General features: G+C 45.3%; 1 long non-coding RNA gene across 1 annotated transcript; it reads right to left on the bottom strand.

Moving 5' to 3' along the window:
- Positions 1–4,262: 4,262 nt before the first annotated feature.
- Positions 4,263–20,136, bottom strand: LOC111760860 (uncharacterized). Its single transcript, XR_002794439.2, has 2 exons — positions 19,922–20,136; positions 4,263–4,665 (listed from the first exon to the last, which is right to left on the bottom strand). It is a non-coding gene; the product is annotated as an uncharacterized lncRNA (long non-coding RNA).
- Positions 20,137–20,371: the final 235 nt, after the last annotated feature.

Raw genomic sequence — 20,371 nt, 5'->3', positions numbered from 1 at the left:
TGAAAATCTTTCTTCTTTAATTGGGGTTAAGGGAAGAGAGAGCTGCCATGTCTCTCATATTCAGCCACATGGCCATCTGGAGAGCAATCAGAAGTTTGGCTCATTGGTGCCTGATAGTCCTGGATCATGATCTAGGGGAAAGTTCTGGTAAGGAAAGATGAGAGGAGGTCAGGATTAAGAGAAAAACTATAGGAGACAGAGTGCAGCAGCCCTGGAAGCATCCCAACTCTGGAAGGAATTGAAAATGTGAAATTCCCCAAGATCAGAAACCACAAGGGTGTCTGGTCAATGCTTAGAGGAATAAAAACACACCCAGAAGAAAATCAAGGCCATATTCCAACATTCCAGTCACTGCGCTGGTTATAGAAAGAAAAGCAGCTTTAAAGGATATCACAGAGAAAAGAATTTCATTCATTCAACCAACACCTCCACACCACCTTGGTTCCCATCACTGAGCTGGGCACCAGCCACCCCGCGGTAAGACACGATTCCTTCCCCCCAGGAGATCCAAACGTGACTGTACTCTAATAGGGAACGGTCCAGCAAGCTCCGAGCACAGAGGAGGGGGAGGGAGGCTGCCTGGAGGAGGAGTCTTTGGAGCTGAGGCCGGCATCCAGCATTTGGACAAGGGCAGAAGACCACCAGGCCAGGCACCTGCATGAGCCAAGCGCGGAACACGGTAGCACTTGCAGGATACTGCTCCGTCGGGAGGGCTCCGTGGAGGCGAGGCCAAAAGAATGGGTGCAACCAGGCAGAATCCAAAACTCTATTTTTGAACAAGTTAACTCAAGATATTCTTAGCTCCTGGCAGAAGCTGCCATCTACTCTGGGGGCAGAGGTTTGGAAGAGAGGCGCAGATGCCTAGGAAATAGCCCCAACTTCCCCAGGCACCCCTTCCTTACAGGGTTTCCTCCAACAAGTTCTGACAGAGCTTCTTTCTCACTGGGCCTCACTTCAGAATATTGATTTCCTGCTGAAAATGAAGCATTGGTGGCCTTTGGTGGGGGTGGATCATGTTGTTTTACTTATCACCATTGTCACTCAGGGAAGTTCCATTGCCTAAGAGTCTACAACCCTCATTCTAGGGCTCACCACCCTCTGCATACTTCCTATACAGAGTCGTCTCCCCCAGCCCCCTACCTGGACCTACCATTCCAGAGCCACCAAATCACTGAAGCTCTGAACATGCCTGTCTGGGTCCAGCTCACACTCCCTTCTCTTCCCATTTCCACATACCTGCATCCTACCCATCCTTCATGCACAGCTCAAATTCAGCCCTCCCCTCCAATCCATTCCCAATTCCAGCTGGAAATGATTACCCCCTCCTAAAATCCCGTAGTCCTGCATCCAGCAGCACCTCTCTTGGGACACTTAGCCTTTACTTTCCTGCAGTGTATGGTGATTTGCATCTCTGTTTGTGAGCCCTGGAGTCAATCGAATCCTTATTGCATCACTTAACAAACAGGTATATGTCCTTGGGCAGGTTGCTTAACCTCACTGAGTCTTGATTTCTAAAAAACATGGGGATAATATAATATTTACCTCAAAGAATCCTTGAGGTCTACATGAGACAGTGCATGCTAATTACTTAGCATAGCACCTGCTACATACTAAGCATTCTATTCATATATTCAACAAATATTTATTGAGTATCTATATTATCTGCCAGGCAATGGGAATATAGCAGTGAATAGCACAAACCACGTCACTGCTCCAAAGAGCTATATTTCTGAAAGCTCAAGTAAATAAATGGATAAATAATGTAGATAAGAAGTCGAGAGTGCAGAGGTGGGAAAGAGAGATATATTTCAGCAAAGAACTGAACTAAGAGAAAGAGTCATCCATACCAGACCTGGGGAAACAGCATGCCTACCAGAGATCAGCTGATGATATTTGTAACCCAGTAGCCAGTTCGTTCCTTCCCTCTGCCCTCTAGACTGGGCCCTCTGAGATAGGGGACGTTGCAGAGATGGACTTTACTGTCACTCCAGCCAGGACTTCACCATCAGATTATTGGTCCTCAACCCTCAGGAACCCATAATAAGGGAGGGGCCAGTGACCAGCACCCAACAAGGAAGAAGGGAGATATCCCCTACCTGTTCCAAATACTGCCCCACCTGCCTCACTGCATCTGGTCGCCAGTGAAGCCTAAGGGGTTCTTTACTGAAGGGTGATTGTTACTATGCCACCTGCCACGCAGCATCGAAGAGGTGAGTAGGAGTTCCTGGGGCAAGTTTTTCCACATGGCCCCTCCCTAGGCCTTTGGAAGTTGCCTGCAAGGATCTCTCTTCTTCCTTACCTCTTTTTGCCTTCTTCCTCCCTTCCTGCAGTCCCTTTCAACCAGGGGTGGTATTGCCCCTCCACCTCCACCCCAGGAGTGGTTGGAACAGGAAAGTGGCATTCTTGATTATCTAACAAGTGGGCTGGGGGCTGAGGTCATGGACACTAACTACCCTACAATGCACAGGCCAGTCCCACATGATGAGGAAGTGTCCTGCCCAAAAGGTTAGTGCAAACATTAACCTGATGCCCCCTACAATGTCACCACATCCTTTTCTTCCTTATCTGGATTCTGTCACTGTCTCTTCAAAAATAATCAAGCCTAAGTCTCCAAAAGCCCCTGCTGTGGGTCTTACAAATTTGACAGTCTCAGATATGAAATGTCAGTGCTTTTTATCTCAACGTAGTTACCACTGCTCCAGCAAGAAAGGAAGGGCAGCTCTGAGTGTCCACTGGCTCCATTAGTTCTGTGCCTGGATCAGCAGTGAAAAATGGTGGGAAGGGGAAGCAGATTTGGCTCAATGGATAGGGCATCCGCCTATCACATGGGAGGTCCGTGGTTCAAACCCCAGACCTCCTTGACCCGTGTGGAGCTGGCCCATGCGCAGTGCTGATGTGCACAAGGAGTGCCCTGCCATGCAGGGGGGTCCCCTGCATAGGGGAGCCCCACACGCAAGGAGTGCGCCCCGTAAGGAGAGCCGCCCAGCGCGGAAGAAAGTCCAGACTGCCCAGGAGTGACACCGCACATACGGAGAGCTGACGCAGCAAGATGACGCAACAAAAAGAGACACAGATTCTCTGGCTGCTGACAAGAATAGAGGCAGACACAAAAGAAGAATACACAGCAAATGGGCACAGAGAGCAGACAACTGGGGGGTAGGAGGGAAGGGAGAGAAGTAAATATAAAATAAATAAATCTTTAAAAAAGAAAAATGATGGGAAGAAAGTCTTCCAAGCTGGGCTGTGTGGTCATTAATTCTTCCCTGGAGTATCTAAAATCAAATACTTCTAACCACTGAGAAGATAAATCTCCTCCTCAGTGCCAGCCTTCTAGAAGAGAAATGGGTATTAGCCCTACTAGCCCTGATGCCCACCCTGTTCTGACTTACAAAACTCCCTGCATGAACTGGACAACAGAATTCCAAATGCCCTTCCATTAGAAACAGTGGTGGGGGAGTGGATATGGTTTAAGTGGTTGAGCACCTGCTTCCCACATGGGAGGACCTAGGTTCAGTTCCTGGTGCCTTCTAAAAACAAACAAACAAACAAAAACAACAAGCAAAGAAACGGGGAAAAAAAAAACACTCAGGGGGACCGATGTGACTCAGTGGTTGAGCACTGGCTTCCCACATACAAGGTCTGGGGTTCAATCTGGCTCCAGTATCTCAAAAAAAAAAAAAAAGGAGTGGTAGTAGGAGAGGCGGATCCTAAGTTTTCCTTGCCATTTATCATCATCCTTAATTATTACTTTTATTAACCATAAGGCCGTGTTCAAGGCTCAGAGTGGTGGGAGGTCTGTCACAGGAGAGTCCTGATGGCATGGGTGGTTGTTAGGAAAAATGCATCCAGACTGCAGTCCCACTATCAAAGTTCCTCAGGGATACTGAATCCCTGATTTGCTTAATGAGTGGCCTAATGCTTGATTAAAAGTGCTTGAGGAAAATTCTCTGGAGATGAGGAACGGTGCCAGAGAGTGTTGAGAGGACTCATTTTTCATTCTTTATCTTGGAGGAATTGGCAGGAAAAGGGGTGATAACTCCTCCCTGCAGAAAGCAATGCTCCAGATGGCTCCCGAGAGCCAGGCTGGGACCGTTGCCCCCTGGCAGTGGATCCACCAACATGGCTTTCTAATCATCCACACCCTTCCTTCCACATGCAAAATATGCTTGCTCATATCCCACGACCTCTAAACCTGGAGGCTTTGAATCGGGGTTTATTCCTTTATTAGTTGGCTTTTGCTGCATAACAAACTACTCCACCACTTACAAACTTAAAACAACATTTATTTAGCTCACATTTCTACAGGTTGATCCTTTGGGTTGGGCAGTTCTGCTGATCTTGACTGGGCTCAGCTGATCTCCTGGTGCTCACTCATGCATGGTCAGCTGCATGTCAGCTGGGGCGCCTCTTCTCCACTTGGTCTCTGATCCTTCAGCATGCTTAGTCACACGGTGGCAGGATTCCAAGAGCAGCAAAAGAGACACCGTAGAGGGCAAATGCTTTTCAAGTCTCTGGGTGTGTTTGCTTGGCCAAAGCAAGTCACATGGCTAGGCTCAGAATGAGAGGAGAGCATTGAAAATTACACAGCAAGCAGGCTTGATACGGGGAGGAGAATAACTGATGGCTGTTTCAGCAACCAATCTTCCACATTGGAGAAGGCAGAGGCTAGATATGGAGAGAAGAATAGAGAACATGCTGCTCAGAGCTCTACTCTATCACAGCATTCACTCCTCGTCAGAATGGCCCCACCTGCCCCAACATCAACTCCATTTACCCCTCCATCACCTCCTACTCACTTGCCAAACTGGCCTTTTCACACCTGCGTTTTCACCTTCCACTCACTGTTGTCTAGTTACCCTCTACTTTTACCTGACCAAACCTTCTACATATCCTTCTTGACCAATTTCAAGGACACCTTCTCCCAAATATCTTCCCTGATTCTCATCCTCGTCCCCGCCCCCCCTACACACACACACCCCTCCCACCTCCACCATCACCAAGCTGGACGTGACTCTGAATCCCCACATACAATGCCTGGAGGCCTCTCCCGTGCCTCTTTTCAGTTACTCAATGTAGTGTATTTATTTGCACGTGGTTGTTATCTTCTTTCTTGGACCGTGAGCCACCAGAGGGCTGGGACCTCATGTGACCTGTTCTTTACCACTGACCCTCCCCCAACAGTGCCCAACACATACTAGATACTGGGTGACTCCCCTTGACTTGAGGAGGTCAGTGTTGAACAAGTAAAATACTGCAGAAGTAGACAGGGCAGCAGAGCCAAGAAACCACCTTCAGCGAGGACCTCCTCAGGAAGCCCAGCCTCCAAGAAGCAGCTTACAGGAAGAACTTTCTAAAAGAACAATCCCAATTTAGAATGGGCTGGCAAGGGAAGGGGTGAACTACCCCAAAATGGCAACAAATAAGTTTTCTGGTTGGTTTTTAAGAGGGTGTTCTGGTGGGGGCTTAGTCTATTTGCATTCAAGCTTTGCCCATTAATAATTTCTTCATTAGACTCATGTTGCACCTTGGCACGTGGAGCGCGCCTTCACAGGCAAATGAAGGGCTTTAATGAGCCGGCAGAGCTCCCATGAGGCCAGCCTGAGCTGAGCCTGGCAGCAGGCCAAGTCCCTGAGAGTCGGCAAGTCACCAGGCACATCATGTACCGTGGACAAACTGGCTGTGGTTAGATTGGGAGGTGGAAGGTGTGGGAAGGGGAGGTAGATGACTGGAAAACATACCAGTCTGAGGAAATTCTGAAATGTTAGGGAGGGACATTCCAGTGAATTTCCCACCACCACACAGACACACGCACACACACACCTGAACATACCTGAGGGATGGGATATCCTCAATGGGAGAAGGCAGTGGCCCGGCCCAGCGGTGCTTCTCCCCTAGGGTGGGGTGGCGCATGTAACTGAGAAAGCCCCTGTGGCCCCTGCCCTTCCCTGACATCGGCCTTCTTTCACCACCCCAACTCCCCCTGGGTTCTAAGTAGACAAATGGTGTCCCAGAAAGGGTACGGCCTCTGCAAATGCATGAGCCAGAACCAAAACCAGGCCTCCTATTCCTGGACCTGAGGGCCAGGAGTGAAGAAAGACAAGGGGCGCTCCTGCCGGTTGGGCATGTGATGCCCAGGTGGCTCCTCAGGGAAGACGGCGATGATCTTTCTGGCAGGAGGACCTCTCCCTCAGAGCTGGGCTTAGTTTGGTTCTTTTGATCTCTCCCAATAATGTCTCTGGGCATGAAACTCCCCCATCTCCCCACCACCTTCTCAATGTGTCAAAACCCTGTGCATCCTTCAAAGTTCTTTTCACCTTCCTATGAAACACTTCCACTCTGTCCCAAAACTGAGCTCCCTAGCCTCTGGGGGACTTTGTACTTCACAGCTCTGGTCAACTGCATCTGGAATTATGGTTCGAGCTGCACATACCTCTTTTTTTTTTAATCTTTATTTATTTTTTTAATGTTACATTTAAAAAAATGAGGTCCCCATATACCTCCCACCCCCCTCACCCCACTCTTCCCCCCATAACAACAACCTCCTCAATCATCATGAGACATTCATTGCATTTGGTGAATACATCTCTGAGCACCGCTGCACCTCATGGTCAGTGGTCCACACCATAGCCCACACTCTCCCACAGTCCACCCAGGGGGCCATGGGAGGACATACAATGTCCGGTAACTGTCCCTGCAGCACCACCCAGGACAACTCCAACCCCCGAAAATGCCCCCACATCACATCTCTTCCTCCCACTCCCTACCCCCAGCAGCCACCATGGCCACTTCCTCCACACCAATGCCACATTTTCTTCGATTACTAATCACAATAGTTCATGAATAGAATATCAATCAGTCCACTCTAATCCATATTCTATTCCTCCATCCTGTGGACCCTAGAATGGTTGTGTCCACTCCACATCTATATCAAGAGGGGGCTTAGATTCCACATGGATGCTGGATGCAACTCTCTTGCTTCCAGCTGTAGGCACTCTTGGCTCCCTGGTGTGGTGGTTGACCCTTTTCACCTCCATGTTAGCTGAGTGGGGTAAGTCCAATAAACCAGAGTACAGGAGTTGCAAGTCTGCTAAGGCTCAGGGCCCAGCTATCATACAGTCAGTCCAGAGATCCCTGACCATAATCTCCACATACTCATATTGTTTCTTCTCCCCACTCCCACCCTCAGCATCCAGCTCAGGACCTGGCTCGAAAGCAGGACTCAACAAACACTGGTTGGATTAATGCTGTCCCTTGGCCTTTTCCCCACCAGAATTACAAGATAGCCCATGCATTTCCTCTGGCTAGCACCAGACTCTTCCCAAGAAAAGGCTCTTTTCCTCAATTCTTCCTACTACTTAGGATAAATAGCAATAGTCCTTCCTTATTGGGAAACTTCCTGACCACCACCATTAACTGAGATATACACAGGCCTGGGGAGATATTCTCCAAAGCCCTGCAGACCCTCGGCATGTAAGGAGGTGTGTGATGGTCAATCCTTCTACCAGCAAAGCCCTTATGAACAACTCTGGCACCACCAATGTCCCCAGTGACTGCCACTTGACTCCCTTGCCTTTTCCTATTTGTGATCACACATGCCAAACCCTATGGGCTGAGCTTATTTTAGGGCTATAGGAAACTCTTCTTGCATCAAACATTCCCTCTGAGATTCTGAGAACAGGGGTGACTGACTAAAACCACTCTCCCTCTTCTGGCCTATGAAGAAAAATTCCAGTTAATGCCAGAACATCTTATTCTGTTCCAAGAATCTGGCCCTTCCACCAAATCCCAGGTCTTACTGTACAGAAGCTCAAGAAAAAGCCAATATTTTCAAAACCAGACACCAGTTCAGTGGCTCTCAAGTGCATCAGAATCCATAGCAAGCAGGCGACTCAGAATGGATGGAATGGAAGAAAAATAACACTGCTAGATTTTGTGCCAGAGAAGCAGAAAGAAGAATGTTTATACCACTCTACCACTTCCATGGTTTTCCATTGTCTACAGAAAAGTCAGATTATTTTGTCTAGAATTCAGGTACTTCACATTATGACCCCTATCGTCCTAGTCTCATCTCCTGCTATAACTCCACACCACTAGCCAACTTGGAGCAGTTATGCTCCCCCATCAGACCCAACTCCTCCCACCTACTGGTCTTTGTACCAGCTACTCAAACAGCCTTTGTCTAAGAAGCAGGCCCTGAGACAAGGATTCAAGTGCAAGTATTTTGGAAAGGGGAGATGGGGAGATGATCCAAGAAAATACCAGTAAGAGAGTAAGGAAGGAAAGGAAATCAGTAAAAGGCATCTTATTGAGCAGGTTCCCAGTGTAGAATCCACTCCAGGGTTTTCCCTACCCAAGAGTAAAGGGAGCTGGGGTATTTATCCTCCAACTCCTATCAGTCACAGGGTTGTGGGTTTCTGCAGGGTGTGGTTGAGACAGTTACTGTCCAGCATGCAAGTCTGGCTTGTGCGGGGATGGGGAATATCAAGGAGATGGGGGCAGTGCTCCAGTCGTGGCCCTGCACCCTTCCATGCCTCTCCTCCCTCTCCACCGCCAGTCTTTAGTTTCCACAAATGACCCACCCATCAAAATTCAAATGCCACCTCCTCCAAAAAGCCTTTTTCTGACCCTTTAGTCAGAACGAATTGTTCCCTTCATCGCCTCAGACACAGCAGTATAATTGGTATGAAAATCTGCATATTTCTGCCTTTAGATTTTGCCCTTCATTCAGGTTAATTGTTAAAGGCTGGATTGAAAACTAGGCAGAGTGGAGACAACACTCATCCTCCTACCTCGATTTCTTTCTTTCCTTCTTTAATGTGTAGTGGTGTCTGGGATTGATGGCAGTGGAGTGTACACACATAGTAGGTCCTTAATCCCATTAAAATAAGAAGTTAAGAAATCCCACTTTAAAAGTATCATTGATACCATTGCCTGAATCAGTTCATATTGCAAAAATGAAAAATCAAATCACATTATTTGTAGCATAGTATATATATAATATATATTATTATATAATCTTAACAGTCTTATTTGCATAGAAAGATTAAATCTATGGTCATATAAAAATAAGAATAATCATGTAAATACAAACTGCTCTCCTCAATTACCTGGAACTGTAATGTTTGCATACACTGGAAGCATCTACTCTTGCTCTGAAAAGAGATGAGAGAATGCCAATTAAAGACAGCAAGTCAGGAAAGGAGAAGTTCCAAACCCACAGAGGGTTAAAAATGGCTATATGTAAGTAGAGAAGTGGTTTCTATGAACTCTGAAGTAACCCAAAGGCAATCTTATTCTGTTCCTGAAAACATCTTTGCTGAGTGTTGTGGTGAATTCAAGAAAAGAGTTATCCCACACATAATCCTACAGAGAGAATGAGGAATGAGGAGCCAAGAGCTGTGATTAAAAGATTAAGAAGCTGGATTTTCTACCAGATCACAAAAGAAATCAAAGATGGCATGTGATTAAAGTGGGAATCTGCTAGTAAACAGATCTGTGTCCAACCCATGGGCTGTTATGTTTCCCTGCTTAGAGATCACTCATCTACATAATAGTGTTTCCTGAGGAGTATGGCTCTCACTTGGTTAGTGACCCTTCCTGAGGGTCAAATCCATCTCCAACCAGCAAGTGGGAAATCCAGGAGGCAGACCCCACCAGAGCCACCCACAGGCAGCAGAAGCTGGGTGAGCATGAAGACTGGAAGTTATAAAGAAAGTTCTTGTATGAAGGGGCATCTGGACCCCTTAATTGGCTAATAAGTTACAACTCTTAAGAGTCTAAGTGCAAGAACTGGGCTGAGCAACTTCCCACACATCATATTCCCTGGTCTAAGTGAGTTTCCTGTTGTCCTTGCCTTCCAGACTAAGTGAATCCCTTCCCCGGGGGGCTCACAAGCTTTTGCAGCTCTGTGGCCTTTCTCGCTGGCTGCACTTATCTACTACCACCACGATTATTTGCCTACACAACTGCCTTAGCATGAGACCTCCCAGGGGACAGATGTCCTACTGTCTTCATCTTAGGATGTCCGGTTCCCAGCACAGTTACTGTTGCAAATTATTAGTACTATCAGTAAGTGTTTGTCAAATGGATAAGCCCACTTTATGTTCCTCTCTAGTCTCCTTCCTACCCATACCCCATGGCCCTCCTGAGGCCCTGATCCCTCACCTCCTGATTTCTCTGTCTTCAGAGACACTGGTTCCTCCGCTAGTCCCAATCCACAGATCAGTTGATAGGTGAGTTTTGTCCAGGACATAAAGGGGACAGTTATAGACACATAAATATTTTAGGGTGAGGAATAGGTATCTGGATTCCTGAGAGAAATAAAGAATATTAAAATCAAACTTATAGCACTATTTACCTACCCACACAGGGAGAGAAAATACTTTCACATTATAATGGTGACTCTCGTCTACCCCCTTTCCAGCAATCTAAACTTCTACCCATCACTCAGCACGCATCTCAAGCATCACTTCCCTGGAAGCATTCCTGGTCCCCAGCCAAGGGCGATGCTCTGTCCTGCAAGCCCACACATACTGTGTCCCTTCTGTGGCACTCACAGTGTACTGCCTTCCCCTGCCTCATCCATGACCACACTGTAGGTCCTGGTGGCAGGAGTTGGGTCTGATTCATCTCTGTCCCATCTTACCCCAGCCCCACTTCCACCTCCAGGGCCTGGCCAAGACACAAAGTAAGTGGTAAATTGAGTTTCATAGGATAAAAAGAAGTGTAGCCAGGATCATAACTTAATGGATTTATGTTTCATTTACCAAGAAGCTACTGTCTAAGCTCTGAGGCTAAGGAAGCTGAGGTCTCCCTGGCCCAAGACCTCCCATCCTGGGCCCTTGGCAGGGCTGCAGCCCTCTGTCTCTCACAGCCTTGGCACAACACTCCCCCAGGAATGTCATACTGCTCTCAAGAGGCTCCTTCCTGTGTTTATGAAGGCAGAGTTGGGGAAGAAAGTGTTAAAACCCCAGAAGTGTAAAGCTGAAAGACAGCTCTTATCCAGGGCTGGTATTCCCTTCTGCTGTATGCCTGCCAAGTAGACTTCTAGTCTTGGCTTGAACAATTCCACTGATGGGGTGCTAATACTGCTGTCCTTGGACAGTTGTGCATGTGGGACACTTCCCTTAGATTTTACATCCACTCTCTCAGTCCATTTCTACTTCATACATGGTGCAGACAGATCTGCTCCCTCTTCCCCAGGGCAATCCTTCAGATGTTTTGGGACAGCTCTCTTGTCTTCTCAAGTCTTCTTTCTCTAGCTTAAACAGCCTTAGCTCTTACAGTGTTTTCCAATTTGTCCAAACTTGACTACTGTTTTTAAGTGCCCTTGAAAGAACGTTCTCCACAAGGTGAAATAGAAGTGAGTAGTCATGTTGGTACTGACTCAACCCCTTGCTACATCTCAGTAAGAATGAATACTTTCACGTATCTCCAGTGGTGCAGAAATAATTGGCAAGAGTCACATTTGTACACACTCTTGCTTGAATCATACCAACAGAAGTAGACTGTGAAGGAGTTTGAAGATAGTGTGTGGTTTTGTAGAAAAACAAAAGATCTAACCCCAATTCAATTGTTAGTTTTTTTCTTTAAAAACCAGAGACACAGAGCCTTTAAATATAAGAGATTCAATGAAAAACTCTCCTTTGAGAACTTGGGGCATGGCCAGCCAGTAAGGCTAGAATGTGGGCCAGCCAGGTAATAGACCATCTTAACAGCAAAAACAACAACAACAACAACAAAAAAAAAAAAACAGAAAAAAAGAGAAAGAGAGTGTGTGTGTAATTAATGCTAGGAAAATTCCTGAAGATTCTAGAGAGGCCCTTTTGTTATTGAAGAACGTCTTAATCTTGTTTTCCAAAGCCTCCCCTTTTGGAGAACATTAGAAAGTATGTTCAACAGGTCAAATATCTTAAAAATGAATTCTAAAGAATTCACTAGACTCCTTCCTTCCACATAGCCTCCCTTCTTGCTCACTTATTTTCTCCTTTTCTTCCCTCCTTCCTTCATTTTCCCCTCACCTGCTTCCAAAACATATTTGAGGTAACAAAGCCTCATTGCTTGTGTGGTCTTTTGACTTAATGAGTGTTCTATCATTCATTATTTCACATGAGTAGGCCAGTGTTTCAAGTCTGAAATCTTTTTGTGACAAAGAGTTGGGGCCAAAGCTAAACTTGTGGTAATGAGGTCTAAACTATTAAATTAAATATCCCAGCACTAGATTCATTTTAGTCCCACACATCCGCTCCTATTGTGTTCTATTCATTTTTTAATTGGTGCGACATTCTTTCTAAAAGTAAATTTTATATAGACATATCATGTAAAGGTATAATTCCTTTTTTTTTTTAAGATTTATTTTTATTTATTTCTCTCCCCCCAATCCCCACATTGTCTGCTCTGTGTCCATTGTCTGTGTGTTCTTCTGTGTCCACTTTCATTCTTGTCAGTGGCACCGGAAATCTGTGTCTCTTTTTGTTGCATCATCTTGCTGTGTCAGCTCTCTGTGTGTGCAGCACCACTCTGGGTAGTCTGCGCTTTTGTAGCATGGGGTGACTCTACTTGCGGGTGCACTCCTTGTGCATGGGGCACCCCTACGTGGGGGCATCCCTACATAACATGGCACTCCTTGAGCACAGCAGCACTGCGCATGGTCCAGCTCACCACACCGGCCAGGAGGCCCTGGGTATTGAACCCTGGACCTCCTATATGGTAGGTGGACACTCTATCAGTTGAGCCACATCTGCTTCCCTAAAGGGATAATTCCTTAATTTTTTTTTTTTTGATGAAAAGACTAAGCAAGATTTTTCTAAAGACAAAAAGTCTTCATTACATCATCTTAAATCCAGTCAGTGATAGCTTTTGAAAGGGAAATAAATAATTAATAACCACATCTTCATTTTTGCTTGCTTTGAAGCCTGGGGACATGAAAATCATACACTCAGATCATGTCAAACCTAAATCTCATAGCACCAGAACCTTCCTCAGTCTTATCCTATGCTCTGTTACATCACCCAAGAGAGGAAGGTAATTTTGCCACCTGCTTAAGGCTTGAGTTAAGCATGATCATATGAGTCATTCAAGCAACTTACCACATACATAGAAAGTGTAAATCCAGGCCTCTGAGAGTCTGAGGAAAGGATGGAGCGATGAAGAGGAGGTGGTCCAGGAATATTTCATATAGAGGACAATATGTTAACTCCCACCAGTATTCTTTCCTGAGAAGTTGGGGTGTTATAGCCTGATTGCTCCAACCTAAGAGTCTACACTTCTCCCTGGACTGGGGCTTTGAAGCAGCTCCATCCCTTGGTAGGGCAATTGGGGCAGCAGCTCTGAGCCCTGCACTTGGAGAAGGTTGTGAGGCATGGGACACTCCACTCTAGACCTCTTTTCTGAACATTAGTAAGTTCTGTTCGAAATATTTGTCATTATGAACTATTTGGTCATCTATGAAGATACTGTTGGTGTGATGCTGCTTTAAAATGCAAATATGCTGGGTAGCCGCATCCTGGTGGAACTGCCCCAGGGCCCCACCATTCTAGAAAGAACCTCTAGAAAGCCTTGCCCCATGATTCACGGAACAAGTCCTCTCAGCCCAAACAACATGTATGTTTAGACCAGTGCTTGTTCTAGCCTGTGGAAATCAGAAACTAATAATAATAATAATGGTATTAGTGTAGTAGTTAATGTATAAATATGTGTTTGGCTCTGTTCTAATTGCTTTTGTACATATTTAAGTCATTTATTTCTCACAATGCTATAAGGTAGATATGGTTATCATCCTAATTTTAAGAATAAGAGAATGTAGTCACAGGGAGGCAAGTAGAGAAGCAGGATTTCAGCTCAAGCAATCAAATTTCAGAGACCATGCTCCTAACTGCTCTCCTTGTGAATTCTAGAGAATTCAGAATTAAACACCTGCCAGCCTTTCTCTCCACAAGTGTCTGAGAGCCATCTTTGAATGCCAGCACCTCAGTTTCAATCTGCACAGGGCCCTGAAGATGCCTAGCCAACCCCTCAGCCAGGCAGGATCCTGCTGCTGCTTGAACAGCGGTCAGACCATCACAGCTCAGGGTGCATGAGAGCTGAGAGATGAGGAATTGTGGAGCCTTGCACAGAGACACACTGGCCATCCCACTCAGATCCACACCATCCGACCCAAGCTGCTGAAAGAAGAACCACGTAAATCCCATCCACAACCAGGCCCTGCTCTCAGCTACTGGAGTCTCTTGGGTCACTTTTCCTGAGCCAAATGTTGTAATTTCCAGGGCCTTATTTAAGGAAGGCAATGCCTGTCCAGAAGGTCTGTACCATCCTGTTGAGTAAAAGAACAGTCCCACTTGATGTTGTAAACATGGTTAATTATCTCGTGATACAAGCCCTCATCGTCTCATAGATAGTCACAGCATACAAAGCTTACTTTAAAAACTCATGTCATTTTTTGCTCAAAAATAACTCTCTGAGCTAGCTTACGGTAGGTGACATTGTGTTCATTCTATAGATGAAGAAATTGAGGCTCAGAGAGAGAAAATAGCTTGACTGAAAGTTAACCAGTGATTAAATATCAAGAGAACTAGAATCCTGATTTTTCTGTCTTCAAACCCAGTACGCTTCTCTCTACACCATAGCATCCCTATAGGAAGTGAAAAGTCAATAATCTCTATAGTTTATAATCACATGCGTTGAACAAGCCAAACTAGACTATTCTATTGCTGCCACAGGATTCGAATCCTGGAGCAACTCCCAGTGTGTCAGTGTGCTTTATGTTTATGAGGAAATCACACCAGATGGGTGAAGGAAGCTGAGAAAGGAATGTTGTGTGTGTCACTAAGATAGAATGCATCCCCTGTGGGATTGCCAAGACCGGCTGCATTTCCATAAGTGCATCAGTCAGACAGGACTAAGTAGAAGGAGCATAGACAAGTGTCAAAGCCTGAGATTGTGAGCTTGCAGCTCTGGAACTGCAAGTCCCAGTTCTGCCACTAACTAATGTGATCTTGACAAGACATGTACCTTTTCTGGGACTCATCCTTCTCATCCATAAAATGGGAATAAAAACCCTATGTCCCACCTAATCTCATGGCATTGCTGTGAGGATGAAATGAGTTAACAGATGTTCAAGAGGTAAGTGAGGGAATTAGAATATCTTAGCCTTTTAGAACATTTCCCAACCCAGGGTCAATTGCTGACCCTAGGAAAGTGGCTTGCAATATCCAAGAACCTAGTCTTAGACCTCTAGCTACTGAGAAGCATCACGTTTCCTCCATCAGGTTTCCTGACTAAGACTTGGGGGTCTTCCTTCCAACCTCACTTTGAAAACATGGCCACATTGGGAAGCAGATTTGGCTCAACTGATAGAGCATCTGCCTACCATATGGGAGGTCCAGGGTTCAAACCCCGGGCCTCCTGACCCGTGTGGAGCTGGCCCATGTGCAAAGCTGATGCATGCAAGTAGTGCCCTGCCACACAGGGGTGTCCCCTCTGTAAGGGAGTCCTATACACAAGGTGTGCACTCTGCAAGGAGAGTCGCCCCATGTGAGAAAAGTGCAGCCTGCCCAGGAGTGGCACTGCACACATGGAGAGTTGATGTAGCAAGATGATGCAACAGAAAAGAGACACAGATTCCCAGTGCTGCTGACAGAATGCAAGTGGACACAGAGGAACACACAGTGAATGGTCACAGAGAGCAGACAATGGGCGGGGGGGCGGGCAGATAAATTTTTTAAAAATCTTAAAAAAAAAAAAAGGAAGACATGGTCACCAGCCGAAAGATACAGTGAGTAGCTATAGTACTCTTTGGGAGGTTATGCTGACAAGAAATGTGAGAAAGGCATGCAGTGTCATTTTTGTGAGGCAGAACAGGGATCAGCCTGGTTGCCTGGTTGGCTCTAGTGCCATTGTAGCTCTGCTGGAAACCTGAGCTATCTTTCCACTCCTTTCAACTCAGCTCACCTGGTTGACATCTAGCTCTAAAAGTCTCTGAATTTATGAAGCTAATCTGCTCTATCACTCTTGCCAATTAACTTTACCTCTACAAATGTCATTTTTTCGTCTGCAAAACCCAAATCACACTTCCTTCCCACCAGCTGCAAAGTCCTGTTGTGCAGTTTAATTAGACAGTCACTCTAAACCAAATGATCTCCTTGGAGGACGCCTGCCTTGCTCAGTCACTCAGTTGTAATGAGATCATTGCTGCAACTGCCAGCTCACATAGCCTTGGAATTCAAGAAAGGACACCATACTTTCCACAGAAACCGTTCAAGCCTTGTGTGCACTGAGGAAGGACTACTGCCCAGCTGATGTCAGCTTCCCACCAGCAGCCTCCCCAAGATGCAGCCATCATAGCTAGGCTTGTTGACTACTCATAAAGTTTTCTCCACAGGCAGCACTCTTGGAATCTCTGCTGACTTCCTTAGAAGTTAAATCTTTATGAATAGAGCCTGCAGAAATACAGTAAGCAGATTGGAGTTCATGAAATACCACTCCTGGTATAGCCAGTCTTTAGCCATTAAGAAATGGAGAGCCATTGAGAATTTGTGAGTTGACACAGATGTCCTCAAAGTCTTCTACAGCTCTCTGGCGATCCCCAGACCCTTTCAGAGAGTCTATGAAGTCAAAACTATTTTTGTAATGGTATGACAATGTCATTTGCCTATTTTCCCTGTTTTCCCCTTGCCTTTTTCCTCTGCTTTTTTTGGTTTGTCTGTTTAAGGTTTATTTTATTTAATCTCTCCCCATCCCCTTGTTGTTTGCACTCTCTGTGTCTGATCATCTTCTTTGTTTCTATAGGAAGCACCGGGAATTGAACCTGGGACCTCTGATGTGGGAGGGAAGCACCTTATCGATTAAGCCACCTTCATTCCTGCTTTGTTGTGTCTCTATGTTTTTCCTCTTGTGTCTCCTGTTGCATCATCTTGTTGTGTCAGCTTGCCACGCCTGTCTGTCACACCAGTTCACTGTCTTCTTTAGGAGGCACCAGGAACCAAACCGCTGACCTCTCATGGGCTGGTAGGCAGGAGCCCAATCACTTGAGCCACATCCACTTCCCCCTGCTTTTTTAATGGTGCAAAAATAATGATGGGTAAAGCTGTTGGCACCATAGCATGAATCAAGATAGTGACCCTATACTCTACTAATAGTCATTATATTCTTCACTACCATGCACTCACAGTAAAAAAATAATAATTGTTTTTTAAAAGCCAGTTTCATTTAAGAATATCCTTTATGAAGTGGTAAACATTATTAACTGTATTAAATCTCAACCCACACTGTTATAATATTCTGTATGATGAACAGGTATAGGTACACATAAAAACTTGTGCCACATATTGAAGTACAATGGTCGATCTCAAAGAAAAATCACTTGTGTGACTGTTTAAGTTGTGAGCTGAACTAGTCACTTTTTCAGAAAACATATTTTTATTGATATAAACAAACTATGGTTATTCAAGCTTGGATTTGGGCAGATATTTTCTCAAAAATGAAGCATGTGAGCCTGACACTTCAAGGAAAGCAACTAATAGTATTTGTTGCCAATGATAAAATCTGAATTTTGAAAAAATTGTATCTGCACTGTAAGCTTGACAGCTTCTTAAAGCATAAATACATTTTCAGTGAAATGAGTGGTGATATTAATGATTGTGATTTTTAAATATTGGATAAAGGAATGTGTCAACACTTGGAAACTCTGTGAACCAACATTTTTCAAATGACCAATGCATGATATTCGAAAATCACATATAGGTAAAAGATCAATTCAAAGTGCAAGATAGGGAAGTGGATGTGGCTCGAGCAATTGAGCTCCTGCCTACCACATGGGAGGTCCTGGGTTCAGTTCCTGGTGCCTCCTGGAGAAGAAGAGTAAGACAGTGAGCTGGTGTGATGGACAGGCATGGCTAACTAATGCAACAAGATGATGTAACAAAGGAGACACAAAGAGGAAAGACTGAGAGACAGAACAAAAATGCAGGGAGCTGAGGTGGCTCAAGTGATTGAGCACCTCTTTCCCACATGGAGGTCCCAGGTTCAGTTCCCGGTGCCTCCTGAAGAGAAGACTTGCAGACACAGAGAGCACACAGCAAATGAACACAGAGAGCAGACAGCGAGTGCAAACAATGAGGGGTGGGGGAATAAATAAATAAAATAAAATAAATCTTAAAAAAGGAAAGTGCAAGGGAAACGCTTTTAGTGTAAGACAGTGTGAAAAGTTCATTGATACGGGTTCAGATCTATGGTAAACTAGCCTTTTAGAAACCACTAACTTTTTAGTTTGAGTGGAGTATCAAATATAATAATATGATTATCTGAGACTATTAAAATACTCCACAATTTTCTAACTACAAATCTGGGTGAGGCTAAATTTTTTTCATATACTTCAAAAAATATATCTAGCATAATAGATTGAATACAGGAGCAGCTACAAGACTCCAGCTTATCTATTAAGCCAAACATGAACGAAACTTGCAAAAAATATAAACAATGTCCCTCTTTTCAGTATTTTTTTAAATTTTAGAAATATACTTATTTTTCACTAAAAAATATATTTCTTATATTGGTATGTAACAGGTTTATCATTGTTTTATAAATGAAATAGTAAACAGCTATTCTTTAATTTCTCTGTTTTAATTTGTAATACAGGAAATATTAGATATAATTTGCATAAACAAAGCTCTCTGGGACCCACGCTCGCGAGCACTGATGGGGCCAGCACGGGGGTGGAGACCATGGGGCTGTCAGGGAGGTGTGATGAAACTTTATGATGAAAATCAGGATCACTCTGTCATATTTCGATTTGGTTGCAATGGTAAAGCCTACAAAACCAAGCAGATGTGGTCTCCTCTGAAGGGATGCTCATTTCCCATGCGAGTTACTTGGACAAGAGGTGGGTGCTCAGACAGGAAACAGAAAATGAACATGTAAGAAAGCAAGGGAAGGACCATATGTGGGGTGTTTTCAGGGGAGCCTTGGGAGTCAAGGTACCTGTACAAGGTACAAGGTTCATACTCTGCCCAGCCAGTGTTAAAATAGGGCCTGCCACAGGGAGACAGAAGGGCAGCCAGGATGGGCATGGTCTGCAGGCTCCAAAGAGAATGTCCCTCCCTGAACACCAGGTTATCTTGTGCCACCTTATGCCTTCTGATTCCTTGTTGCTCGTTTTTTAAATCGCTGCCTTTAGTGGGACAATGCTTGTCCAAAGAGACCAGCTTTGTCTCTGCTGTGCTGGAGGGAGTTAAAGGAAGAGTGCTGTGCGTATGCAGGAGGCATGACAGGCCCTCATCCAGACGACTGTGGGTGGGAGCAACAGCTAGAAAAAGATCCTCACAGAGACGGAAATTTGTGAATCAGAGGAGGAGCTTCCCTCCCCATCCAGGGACAGCTAGACTTTGATTACAAAAGGCAGAATTTTCCTTGTAGAGGTGATGGACTTGAGATTGATTTTGGAAGAAAGAATAAATGCAATGGGTTGGACACAGCTGGGGAAGTGACTAAAATGTCTTTGAGTTTGAGATGCCTCTTAAACCTCGCAGGGGGAGACGCGCGGAAGACAGGAGCTTACGTAGGTTTGAGGCTCAAAAGATTCGGGGTAGAGTTTAATCTATGCAGGTCAGTAGTCCTGAGGCTTTGGAGCAATTCAAAGTCACCTACAAGGGAGTTATAAAAATGAAGGTGCCTGGCCCAGACCAACCGGATCAGAATCTCCAGGGGTGACTGGGAGGCACACCACTGGGGGTTCTGTGAAGGCCGAGGAGACACTGCGACCACCCAGGGAAAGAGAAAGGGTGAGTGCAAAACGCAGCCCGCAACCCAAAAGCATCTTGCTGCTACACACCAGAAGCCAGAGGCTGCACTTCCCGTCGGTAAAGAGTGTACTTAATCAAACTCGAGTGGGCTTTCCACCAGTGCGTGGAATACATGAATCACTCACCTTTTGGCGGCACAGGAGCCCTCTGCTCATATTTGAGGCCTTAAATGTGGTCACTGAAGCTTCCCATATGTCACACCTCGTTAGGGTCCCAGAAGCAGCACATGGGCCTGACCAGAAAGTAGTCAAGGGAGAGCCAGAGAGCCCCAGGCGGGAGCCCCTTCCTCCCCAGATGCCGTGGTGGAAATAGACACTTTCTCTCTTAGGCAAATAAGACACTTTCTCCACCTTGTACTGAATGATATTAACATTTCTGAAACATGTTCAGGGAACAGACTGTTCTCTTGGAGAATGCAAACTATCTTTTCTAGCTAAGAGGAGGGAAATCTGAGTAAAACATTTTTTTAAGTTTCTCGTGGTCATGTACAATGGGCTAGATATCCAGACCAGGGTTTCAGATCTTTTCTCTTAAATGTCTTTATTCCCTTTGTGGAACCTGTGTTTTGAACAACA

This window comes from Dasypus novemcinctus, chromosome 4, assembly GCF_030445035.2.
Source record: "Dasypus novemcinctus isolate mDasNov1 chromosome 4, mDasNov1.1.hap2, whole genome shotgun sequence".
NCBI classification, from domain to species: domain Eukaryota; kingdom Metazoa; phylum Chordata; class Mammalia; order Cingulata; family Dasypodidae; genus Dasypus; species Dasypus novemcinctus.
Note: the sequence above shows the minus strand (reverse complement) of the source record. Positions and strands in the feature narration are given on the sequence as shown.